Genomic DNA, 11,002 nt, shown 5'->3' with positions numbered 1-11,002 from the left:
GACCAGAACTGTACGCAATACTCCAAGTGCGGCCGCACCAGAGTTTTTGAAGTCTTTCAAGTTGAAAACAGGTAGGATGTGTATTTATAAATGAAACTTTCACATACTTCACAATCATGTATATCTGACATTTCCTGAATGCTTGTCCCAATGTAAAGCAGATGGTGATGATTACCAGTAACCCAAACTGAGTAGATTGCAGAATTTAATCTGTGAAGGGTTTGTTTTATTTTGTTACTTTAATACTATGTGACATAAAATTGGGGTATAGCAATAAACAACGGCAATATGAATGACAGAGACAAGATCAATAATAATTGTCCAACTCGAATTACCCTTGAGCAGGTGGAAATGAGGCACACTCTTGACGTGCTGCAGTCCTTGGGGCCACACCCCTGGTGCTTTTAAAAAGGGGATTCTAGGATTATGACCCAGTGATAGTGGAGGTTCTAAGTCAGGATGTTGTGTGACTTGGACAGGAGCTTGCAAGGATGTTTTCTTTTCCATTTCCCAAGCGGCTTGTCCTTCTTGGTGGTACATTTCACAGGCTTGAAAGGTATTATCAAAGTAGTCTTGGCACATTTCTGCAAGGTGTTTTCAAGTTGGTAGTTATTGTTGTCACTGTGTATTGAGCTGGGTGGAATTAATGTATAAATGCGGTAGATGAAATATTAATCAAGTAGGCAGCCTTGTGCTGGATGGTCTTGAACTTGTTGAGTGTTGTTGGAGCTGCACTCATCCAGGCAAGTGGGAGGCATTCCATCAGGCTCCCAAAGTTTGAGCTGCCAGATCTGCTCTGAATCCTTCCCAGTTAACACAGTTGTAGTACCACACAACACAATAAGGGTGTTCTCAGCTTGAAGATGGGATTTAGTTGTCAGAAGGATGCTACACAGTCCATTCTGTCATGGGTAGTTGCACCTGTGACAGATAATAATTGGGAATAAAGTCAAGTAGATTTTTCTGTTTTATTTTTTTTCCCTGAGCTGTTGCAAGTTGAGTCTAGCAGTTACGTCTTTTGTGATGAGCAGTTCAGTCAGTCATGGTGCTAATGAATCACTTTTGATGGTGAGCATTGAAATTTTTAGTCAGTGAATATTATGTGCCCTTTCTGGCCTCACTGTCTTCTCCAAATGATGTTCAACGTGGAGAAATACTGATTCATCAGTTGAAGGGGGGGGGCAGTAGTCAGTAATCAGGAGGTGATTTCCTTGTCTGTGTTTAATCTGATACCATGACAATTTATGGGGTCCAAAATGCTGAGGATTCCCAGGTCCAGGCCCTCCTGACTGTACTGCTGCCCACTATCTGTTGGTGAAACAGGACCTATCCAGGGATAACAATGGAGGAATCTGGAACATTGTATGGGGAGTATGGCTGTCAGGCTGTTCCTTGACCAAACTATGGGACAGCTTTCCTAATCTTGAAACAATTCCCCAGAGGTTAATTAGAACAGCTTTACAGGGTTGACTGGACTGATGTGCCTTCACAGTCTGAGGATTCAGGGTAGACCATTTAGGACGGAGATGAGGAGACATTTCTTCACCCAAAGAGTGGTGAGCCTGTGGAATTCATTACCGCAGGAAGTATTTGATGCCAAAACATTGAATGTATTCAAGAGGCAACTAGATATAGTACTTGGGGTGAATGAGATCAAAGGGGAGCAAGATTAGGCTATTGAGTTGGACAACCAGCCATGAGTGTGGTGAATAGCAGCACAGACTTGAAGGCTGAATGGCCTCCTTCTGCTCCTATCTTCAATGCTGCTATATTTCCAGCACCTGGGTCGATGCCAGCTGGTTGGTCCAATTTTACAGTTATGAGATATTTTTATAACTGTTTGTTAAAACTGAGTGGCTTGTATGGCCTTTTCAAGAGATGAGTTAAGTGTCAACGACATTACTGAGAATTTGCGGTCTCATATATGAGAGAGGGATAGCAGATTTCCTTCTCTAAAGGACAATAGTGACCAAATGGTACTTTTTTTATTGTATAAATCAGCACTCCGCAAGTCAGGCAATATCAGTGGAGAGCAAAACAGAATTAACATTTATGTCTTGGACTTTTTATCCGAACTGGGAAACGGTTTGAAATGTTTTGACCAAAGGTCAGTGGGACAAAGACAAAAGGAAGGACTGTGATAGGGTGACAGATGGGTGAAAGGTCACTGACCTGAGACATATCTTTGATTCTGCTGATGAAAGATCACAGGCTTGAACATTAACACTGTTTCTTTCCGCACAGATGCTGCTTGAGCTGCTAAGTGCTTCCAGCATTTTCTGTTTTTATTTCCAAACTCAGCATCCTTAGTCTTCTGCTGTTTGATTCATGGTTGTTTGACAGTCTAATAGCTTTGTGGTCACCAAAACTGATCCTTGTTTTTGATTCCAAACGTATTTAATTCACTAATATTAACTGGCATTCTGAAAGAACAGAAAAATGTACAGAATTCGTATTGGGATGCCAATAGACAATTGTATAGAGAAACCTGAGCGGTAATCTGATTGAGGGTCAGTTAAAAGGACAAAACATTAGGGCAAACCTGAGGGGCTGAATGGCCTACTGTTATTCCTTGAATTTTGTGTTCCTCTGGGCAGGTTAATTGTCTTCTGGTGATCTATCATATTTTCTGACAAATAGTGATTCACTTTGTATTTGAGCTTTCATGTGCATGCAATAAACGTTGAGGCAACAACATTATCTGGGAGAGTGACATTTGGAAATGCTGACCTTGCATTGAAATTCAATTTTTGGATTGATATGGAATGTTGAAGTACAGTTGTAGCAACTTTTTAATTCTGGCAAAAGAAAATACTTGGCAAATCCTGAGGTGGTGTTGAAGTGAACCTGAAAGATTTGACAGATTTTGGACAATGTGCCTCGTAGTGCAGAGACACTTCTAAGCCTTAGTGACACTTCCTCCGATCGCTGGTTGTGGTAGAAAACACAAGAGTAAGGGGATGGCTGGATGGGTAACCTTTTAAACTTGGGTCATGTTTGCATTGAAAGTGTTACATGTAGGAACACACTGATTTATTCAGTTCCAAAAATGAGTGAGTCAGCTTTTCTCTTTACATGAATGTGACTATTTCAATTTGCATCTATCTGATTTGAATTGAATCCATGTGCTACAAATCAGGTAGATTTACAATCACCTAGCTGAATGATATCTGACTGGATCAGACAGCTCACATTTCACAGGGAACACAAGCCTCCACTGCACAATAACTGGAAACTGGAATCAAGCCCCAGGAGCTCACAATTTTCTGAGGAAAGGTCATCACTCATATAAAACTTGCTGTTTTATGTGATTTTCAATAAAAAAATAAATGTAAGTATTGTTAGGCTTCCAGCTGTTATCACACTCCTGGAGAACTGTTCTTATTGAGGTCTATAACACTTTCAGACAGCCAAAAGCAATACATTAAAGGTATGAAAAATGTAACTAAACTTTCATCCTAGCAATGCTGCAGCAAAGGTCTTACCCCGCTGAATTCAGCAATAGTTCTGTGAATTTTCCAAATTATACCTAACCACAAAAAGTGTTCTGTTTAGTCCTTTGCTGAAGCTCTAAGCATAGAACCATACAGCACAGAAGGAGGCCATTCAGCCTCTAGTGCTCATTTCTTCGAAAAATCTATCCAATTAGTCCCACTGCCCTGCTCTTTCCCTGTAGTCATGTAATTTATTTACCTTTTAAGTGTATTCTCTTTTGAAGATTGCTATTCAATCTCCCTTTAACTCTGTGGCAGTGCATTCTGGATCATAACCACATATGGTGTAAAAACAGTTCTCATCACATAAGAACATAAGAACATAAGAATTGGGAGCAGGAGTAGACTATAATGTCCCTGGAACTGCTCCTCCATATCAGCACATATATCGCTGAGTTTTTACCTCGCCTCCACTTTTCCACCTGCTCCAAATCTGTTTATTCCCAGCCTTTAACATTATCAATGTTGGAGGAACTACAGCAATCTAAGTAGAGAATTCCAACTCTTTACAACAATCTGAATGAAGAAATTTCTCCTGATCTGAGTCTGAGATGATTTGCCACGTAACTGTCCCCTATATTCTAGACGTCTGCCTAATTCCTCAGCAAATATTAAACAGACCTCATACTTACCTCACAAAACCTCCCAGATCATTTGCAGCCCCAGGCCATGATCTGACACACTCTGCCCAGGTCAGAATGGTGTTTGACTTGAACTGGATCTGCAGGAAATAGTGTCCTCAGAATGATGTTGGCTCTTGGATGTCATGGTGGTAGAGGTGGAAATTGGGAATATGGCTGATGAATTGCCACAATGTGTCTTGAAGCAAATGGATCATGTAGCCAAGGTTTATTGGTGGCAGATAAAGTAGTTATTCAGTTCAGTGGCAGGAATGATGATCAATCAGATAGCTTGGCTTCCTCTACATCGGGGAAACCAAGCGGAGACTCGGGGACCGCTTTGCAGAACACCTACGCTCGGTTCGCAACAAACAACTGCACCTCCCAGTCGCGAACCATTTCAACTCCCCCTCCCATTCCTCAGACGACATGTCCATCCTGGGCCTCCTGCAGTGCCACAACGATGCCACCTGAAGGTTGCAGGAACAGCAACTCATATTCCGCTTGGGAACCCTGCAGCCCAATGGTATCAATGTGGATTTCACAAGTTTCAAAATCTCCCCTCCCCCTACCGCATCCCAAAACCAGTCCAGCTCGTCCCTGCCTCCCTAACCTGTTCTTCCTCCCACCTATCCCCTCCTCCCACCTCAAGCCGCACCTCCATCTCCTACCGACCAACCTCATCCTGCCCCCTTGACCTGTCCGTCCTCCCTGGACTGACCTATCCCCTTCCTAACTCCCTACCTACACTCACCCTTCCTGGCTCCATCCCCGCCTCTTCGACCTGTTTGATTCCTCTCCACCTATCCTCTCCTCTATCCCTCTTCTATCCGCCTCCCACTCTCTCCCTATTTATTTCAAAACCCCCTTCCCCTCCCCCTTTTCTGATGAAGGGTCTAGGCCCGAAACGTCAGCCTCTCTGCTCCTATGATGCTGCTTGGCCTGCTGTGTTCATCCAGCCCTGCACCTTGTTGTGTAGGGGATGAGCTGTGCTGGTTTTGGGATGCAGTCGGGGGAGGGGAGATTTTGAAGCTTGTGAAGTCCTTCCATTGACTCCATCTATACTTCCTGCTGCCTCGAGAAAGTAGCCAACATAATCAAAGACCCCACCCAAACCGGTTATACTCTCTTCCACCCTCGTCCGTCAGGCAGAGGATACAAAAGTTTGAAAATACATATCAACAGATTCAAGAATAGCTTCTTCCCCGATCTTCCCAGACTTTTGAACAGACCTCTCATTTGTTACAGTTGGTCTTTCTCTGTATCTTCTCTCTAGCTGTAACACTATATTCAGCATTCTGTTCAATTACCTTGATGCACTAATGCAACGTATGACTTGCTTGTATAGCGTGTAAAAAAGTACTTTTCACTGTATGTCAGGATTTGTGACAATAATAAACCAAAAATAACTAAAAAATATAATCTACAACTTTAAAAAAATTGAAACTCTCAAGTCATTTTGTTTCTTTGCACCTTCCAAAGTATTATTTAATGTATGTTATATGCATTTCTTCTTCGTAGTCTGCTTTCCAAAATGTGTCACCTCATACTTTTTCACATTAAATTTCAACTGTCAACTATTTGTCCAATCTATTAGCTGGACTATATCCTCTTGAAGTTGTGCACAGTTCACAGCAAATGATACACCTTAATTATCTCTTGCCTGTAACTTATCATTGTGTCCCCCACAGCCATATTTAGCACTTTTATGTCTATTGAGAAAATCAGTAGATTCTTGGTGAGGGGAGGGGTTAAGCGCACTGAATGTTTACATCCATTCAGTTCAAAAAGCATTAGTTAAAGCACAGTATGTCTCTGTCTCTCAGCTCTTATCTACTCAACTCTATACCCTTCACTTAAATATGCCTTTATTCTATTGACTGTCTTTTAACAACATAAAAGTTTACTAAAAATAATGATAAAGTGGCTAATTCTTCTCCACATTGTACAAGTGTAAAATCAGTGAAGCTAATGAGCAATATTTTCAATGATTAGAGTTAGTGGTGAGAAAGTAGAACAAGGTGCTCATTTTGTGTACTTGAAGCAGGCGGTGTAGAGAAGGGTCAAGGTAGCAAGCAACTGAAAGATTCATTGAGATGGCAAGAAGCCAGATGACTGGGCTGGAAACAATTTAGAAAGGCGAGGGACTCGTAAAGAGTGTAAAAATGAAGTTTGTAAGTGAATGGATGTGGCCTTTAGCCACATATGGTTGTAAACCGGTGACATTAAGTGTGAATTGTGAGAAAAAATGTTGCAGTGCTCAAATTATGATGTTATTGCACGACCTCGAGAATACACTGGACGACTCAATTTAATGTCAAGCTGATTCTGCTAGGACTGACTTTTATGAAGAATATCAATTGAAACTGTTAGTTAGTAAAAATATTGAAAGTTTCCTTAAACAGAAGGACTTATATAGAGTCTCATTTTTTAATGAGAATTGGTGCAGTAGCTGTGTGTTTATAGTATTAGTCTAGTAACCTGAGTATAGGAGAAGTGAATGTGATGCATCTAGCACATGGATGAAGAGGTTTGGCATACTTTCTGCTTTTATATGCTACCTTAATTCTCATTGCCTGTCCACGCCATTGACATGTCACAAAAACAGCCAGATGCCTCTCCCTGTCAGTACACAGCCTCTCCGCCCACTGTTGTGGTCACTCATGGTGACACATGGAAACTGGGTCCCTCGTGGCAGCAAACTAAAGTTTCAGAGGAATGGGTTTGTACTGCAGACATGCAAAATACCATGGGCACCAGAAATCTGAAAGAAATACAAAGAACACTTAGCCTGTCAGGCAGGAACTGTGGAGAGGAACTGTAGCTGGTAGTTTCTTTCTGTTAATAATCAGAAACTAACCACACTTGGTGTATTGTGAACCATTCTTTCCCTTTTCCAAAGGAAGGATACACTTGTCTTGGATGAATGCAGCAGAGGTTCATCAGGCTACAACTTGGGATATTGGAGCTGTCCTATGAGGAGAGATTGAGGAGTCTGGGCCTGTATAATCTAGAGGTGCGAAAATGAGAGGAAATCTTATCAAAATGTAAAAAAGACTTAAAGGAATAGAGAGAGTTGCAGAACGAATGGGCTGAATTTTCCCACGTTTTGGTTAAGTGCCAATTTCAGGGAGTTACATGGAGGTGTCTCTTGCATGAACCCTGGCAATTTTTTTCACACAGTCCTCTGCTGCTCTCCTCATTAGGTATACGTTCTGTGTCCACGGGCCACTATTCTGCAATCTTGCACTCAGTATGTGTTCACTAGTGCCAGATCTTACAATATTCACACCACAAGCATCATATTTAAACACCAACCAAACTGCAGTTTAAATGCTGCAGGCCAGGAATTGCTGTGAAATTCCAAACACCATCACTGAGAGAGGCAAGTTGGCATCCCACTGTGCTGATAGGGAGCTGGAAGTCCCAGTGTACAGGGCTGAGGAGTATCCTCTTTCCCTAGTATTGGCAAATGGGAATGTGGCTACAGGCACTGCCGGCCTGGTCTGAAGTAACCATTTAGATCCAGGCAGTGCCCGCGGTCTGGAGGAACATGCAGCAATGCCACAAGAAGGTTAATGACTTTCTGCACTCTGTAGGAGTAAGTGCTACCATCTTCTCTCTACTACCTCCCACTCCGTCTATCTCTGCTATTACCCCCGCCTCCCATCAAATTTCACTTTCACTATTGCATGCAGCATCTTCCTTCAATCGCTCTCACTCATACTATCTGCTCCAAACGACAGAGCTTCCCAACCCTTCACACTTCCTGCTTATTCACTCAGGACACCTCATCACCTTTTCTGACTGAGGATGGGTCAGCTCTCTGACTGACTGTGGTCCCCATTGACTGGATTTAGGACCATTCCCCTTAGGCATGGTCATTTAATTAAAATCCGCATGTTTGCCACATAAGCTGGTGTCACATACTTTAGGTGTGACGCATGGTGCTCCCTTGGCTTTGTAGTGCTTACAAGAATGACAAGCTACTTGGCTTTCCGTCTACGCGAAGGAAACAAGGAAGCCAGAGGTGCTGTGAGCATCCAAGTAAGCACGAAGTGAGTGTGCACTAAGATAGGAAGCTATCTAAGGTACGGCATATCCTGAAGTGTGAGAAGGGTCTCTGTTCCTGCGTACAAAGCAGCCTGGTAGCAGTATTGCGGTGTTAGGTATTGGTAAGCTCCAAAGGCAGTAGTAAAGTATTATAACTTAGTCAGAGATGTGCCATGATGATGTGGTGAGTCTAGTGCTTTGCTGATGCCGATTTCTGAGGACAGAGGTGCAGGCGGTCGCTGCCCATGGACCATGCCCTGAGATGTTGGTGAATGCTTGCCAACCTTGTGCGTCAGAGAAGACGCCAAACAGCTGCAGTCACCAGGCACTTTCAAGTCAGGAATTGGTGCCATCTAATGTCTCACCCGTCCCTGGGAGAAAAGCAACCTCCATATAAATGTGGCGGGGTTAGGCAGTAACAAGATGTTAATGCATGCAAATAGTGCCTTCACCACTCACTAGCAAGATTCTCAGTTAGTCACTGAAACTGTAAGGGAAACATCAAACAGTAATTTTTATTGCTGAGAATCTCATTTTTTAACTCTCACCATTTTCTCCCAACATTGTTATCATTGGCCATGTCATCCAAATGGTGGGAAAATTCCACTCGCCGTTTCTTCTGGTTGTGGGGTCCAGAACCAAGGCATACAAGATCAGAATATGATTGAGATGGCAAGGAACTTCTTCAATCTGAGGGCAGTGAATGGTTGGAATTCTCTATTCCAGAGGGCTGTAGATGTTTTATCATTAAGTTCAAGAGAGAGATTGATAGATTTGTAGTTACTAATGACATCAAGGGGTATGGGATTAGTTTGGAAAAAATGGTATTGATGTAGATGATCAGCTATGATCTGATATTGGATGGTAACAATGGATTTTTCTTGAATCTAGCCCATTACCCGAGCTCCAATGCTGTCTGCAAGGGCCTGGTAAAATTCAACTTTGTGCCACTGGAGTCATACACTATCTTCCACCAGGATCTGTAAACAGCAGGCATAGTCAGATTGCTTGTAGGAAAAAGAAAATGAGCTTAGCATGATAAGTCACGAGTAAGCCTCACCTCCAGATTCAGAACAATTTTCACTGATATCCCATCCAATTTCATTCCTCAGCTGATTTGGAGCTGGACAATAATTGATGTGATTCAATAGACCTTGACAGAAATAGAATGGAAAGTGGGAGAAAATCAGTCAGGTTTCCAGCTTTGATTTTGCTATCTAGCTACTCCTCCTGAATACTATGTGTCAGGTGAGGAAAGAAGCAGACTTGGCTGTGATTCCTCCATAGATACATAGTTGGCAGTGATTTTTTTTAAGTTCATGCATGAAGCTTGGTTACTTGAGCAATGTTCTGAACAAACAACACTCCAACCAGCTTCAGTGCTTCAGGAGAACAGGGTACAAAAGGGGAGAAAGAAAAATAAAGTGTGTGGTATTCAGGGATATAGATCATGTAAGGATTGGAAAATAATTTCCCACTCTTTTTGAGGATTAATATACAGGCTAGAACATTGCTTTTATCTGACTCTGGGCTAACCTTGAACAGATTTAAAATGTACAGTAAATACTGGCATTGTACACCATTGAGCTATGAGGCAAGCAGACGACTGACAGTGCCTCCAGTCATATGACTTCGCTCCACATAGCACAGCTACTAAGATCTTTCAGGCTGTACAAAGGTGAGTTCCTTTCATGTCCCTTAGTGAAGGTGGAGCTGATTGATGGCTGAATGTTTACTTTCTCACGTGCAGGGAGCTGAGAGTTCCTTCAGGCAGGAAAGGGCTGTTGAAAAATGAGAGAAAAGAACAGTTTGCTTACATGTAATAGGTCAGGGAAGGACAAGAATGTTGCTTATATAGAGGATCACACATAACTGGAAGTTTCATATCAACACTCTGCTCTCAATATGTTTGTAGGCTGCTTGTTATGATTATGTTTTCCTAGTGATTTCATCTTCAATGCCATATTCCCATTTGAAGGCGTGTGTGATTTATTATGGAGCTTTACTCTGCCGAAAAATCTGGCAATGGTAACACGTTTGAAGCCAAGTCAACACAAGGGGGCACAATGTTGTAAAAATGCAATTGAGCCTGTATCAACTCTTCAAACATTTACAGCCTCAGTTCAGACAGATAAATCACACAGCGATTCTGTTTCATTGATAGTTGTTCTGAGCATTTTGCAGCGCCAGGTTAAATTTTCTTGGTGTCCTTCACCAATATCTTCATATTAAAACAATTGATCTGAATTTTTCGGTTTTCTATAGATATGAATTTGAGTCAAGTGCCCAATAGTAGAGATGTGATCTGAAATGCTGAGGAATAATTGGACAGTTTTATTGTCAGAGAACTGGGAAAACAGGTAGAACCTGGTTTTGCTAGGATTCCATGTGCATCCTTTATGAGAAATTCTGTTTTGAAGGCAATCAAGATTTACAGTTAGAATTCTGTTGGGGAATAATTCAGAAGACTATTCGGAAAGTCCTGGGAATCTAAACATTATCATAGCTAAAAGTTCATGAAAGCCACAAATAGGTGAGAGTTCCATTGAAACTTCAGTCAATGCCCAAGTCTTTGGAAGGCAAAGGTAATTAATTCTACCCACATTTATCCTTCAATCAATGTCATCAAAACAGTTTATCAGTCATTATCATGTTGCTGTATGTGGGTGCTTGGTGTGTGCAAATTGGCTGCTGTATTTTCCTGCATTACAAAAATAAAAGTACTTCATTGGCTGTAAAGCAGATATCAGGTAGTTGTAAAAAACTTGCTTCTTTTGTAAAATAAAAGCCTTTCTTCTTTTTCCTGAAGAGGCAAAATAGTTCCTACACAAGCAG

Source organism: Rhincodon typus, chromosome 1, assembly GCF_021869965.1.
Source record: "Rhincodon typus isolate 14 chromosome 1, sRhiTyp1.1, whole genome shotgun sequence".
Taxonomy (NCBI): Eukaryota; Metazoa; Chordata; class Chondrichthyes; order Orectolobiformes; family Rhincodontidae; genus Rhincodon; species Rhincodon typus.
This window is presented reverse-complemented; position numbering follows the sequence as displayed.